Raw genomic sequence first — 2161 nt, 5'->3', positions numbered from 1 at the left:
CTTTTAAAAACACAGATTATTCTTGAGAAATCACAATCCCAAACGCACCCAAAATCCATTTAAGGGGTACTTGAATTTGATGTCATCTATCAATTAGGTCTATCATCCAACTTTTCTTCCAAATTTTAATAGTAGATCATTTGACCTATTATACATGCCATGTTAATTAAGCTATGTTAAATTTCAATTATATTTTTAAAAGTTATATACACCCAAAAAACAAAAAGAAAACAAAAAATACATGCCAAAAAATTAAAAACAGGAGTTGGGGTGATTTGACCGCTCCAAAAGAAGTCGTAGGAGTGTTGGATACTCCTTTAGCCACCATGCATAGCCTATTTTGAAGGTAGTCGAACTTTCTCAAAATAAAGAAGTGGTCTAACCACCCCTAAAAGGCCGTCAATCAATCTTCATTTAGATTTTACATGGCTTAATTGACATGATATACACACTTAATCTTTATGTATATTGGCTTGACGTGTAAAATAAGCCACCTACCAATTATTTGTCGTTAAAATTTGGATAGGAAGTTGAACAGTGGACCCAGCCGTAGACGTCATCAAATTCAAACTCAAGTCCTTTTTTTTTTTTTAAAAAAAAAAAAAGGCCCTGATTTTGGCAAAAGGCCCATCGTGTTGCTTTTGTGGCTGATGATGATCTTTGTCTAACATTGATCTCTATTTTCACCCTCCACCCCCAAAAGAAGATAAATTAATAAATACACAAATAATAAAATAACGCATGCAATGCAATTGCATGAATGGTGTTTTTTCCTCTCATCGCAAGTACGTACGTAACTCCCTTCATCCCCCACACATGCCTTGCAATGGCCATGGCAGAGACAAATTCCTTTAAGAGTGACCAAACTAATCCAACGTGGCAATATGCTCTTGCTCAAAATTATTTTGATTATGCCGTTTGTAGACTCTCATATGACTATCATACAACTATTATGATGTGATAGTAAAAATAAACATTTGGATATGTACTGCCACGTCATTATAATTGTATGATAGTTATACGAGAATCTACTCAGTATCATTTATCCTCCTGCTTAATAGTGTTTAAGAAATTCTTATATTTAACTTTAGAAATGGATCGATCTTTTAAGCCATATGTTTAGCATTTGATTTTCATTTCATTTAAATTAGTATGGGCTTTCCCTGTCATTAATCTTTTATTTTATTTTATTTTTTTGGATTTTCAAAATCAATTGTAATACCTATATATATGCTCATTAATTCGTTAGAATTAGCCAAAAGCCAGATCTCCACCAATTGGTTCAAGGCCCTAATATATATATACTTGTTTAAGATTCCAGATTTACCCCCAAGATTTTCAAATTTGGTACGCTTACCACCCATTAGACTATGATGTGGGCTTTGACGACATCTAATATATATCTCCCTTTTAGGTTTGCTGTACTTTAATTAAGTTAAATAAACAAAAAGTGAAATAAATAAATAAAGGGTTGCAAGTTTTCCTCCAAAGTATTTAAAGGCTCGACGATGATGAAGGGCCAAGAAGTACAAGTGTTAGATAAATGTCATAATTATTTGCTTGAGTGTATAAAATATATGATGAAAAACTCGCCATAGTGATTATGAACCTCATGACCAATAATAATTAGTCTTGAATGGGAAGTTTTTTCAACTTCTACATCAAAGTTACGTAAGACATTTTATTCAAAGAAAACTTATGAAAATCATTATTCTCACTGCCTAAAAATTATGGAAGGTTCAATAAAATTGTTTATTTTCAGTATAAAACCATGAAAAAACCCGCCATATTGAATACGAACCTCATGACCAATAAATACACTTCGAATTGAAACTTGAAAGTTATTCAACTTCGCATCAAACAAAATAGTTTTGACTACTAAATTTTACAGATTTATTGGTGTATATACCGCCACATAATGAACATATTACCACATTATTTAAAATTTTTAAATGATATGGCACAATATACATACATTATCTAATGCAACAATATAAAATAGAAAATGTGTCAAATAATTTATACAACCATCTGGGTTCTTGGAACAAAAGCCAAGAAAATTGGTCACCAATTAGGGCACTATATTAATCAATGCAACAAGCCCTCGCTGGAGTGAGAACCATAGTAGCAAAGAGGCACTGTAAGAGGCCAGATTAAAGCC

Source organism: Corylus avellana, chromosome 10 (genome assembly GCF_965113065.1).
Source record: "Corylus avellana chromosome 10, dhCorAvel1.hap1.2, whole genome shotgun sequence".
In the NCBI taxonomy this organism is placed as follows: Eukaryota; Viridiplantae; Streptophyta; class Magnoliopsida; order Fagales; family Betulaceae; genus Corylus; species Corylus avellana.
The sequence above is the reverse complement of the archived record's forward strand: the minus strand, read 5'-3'. Positions refer to the sequence as shown.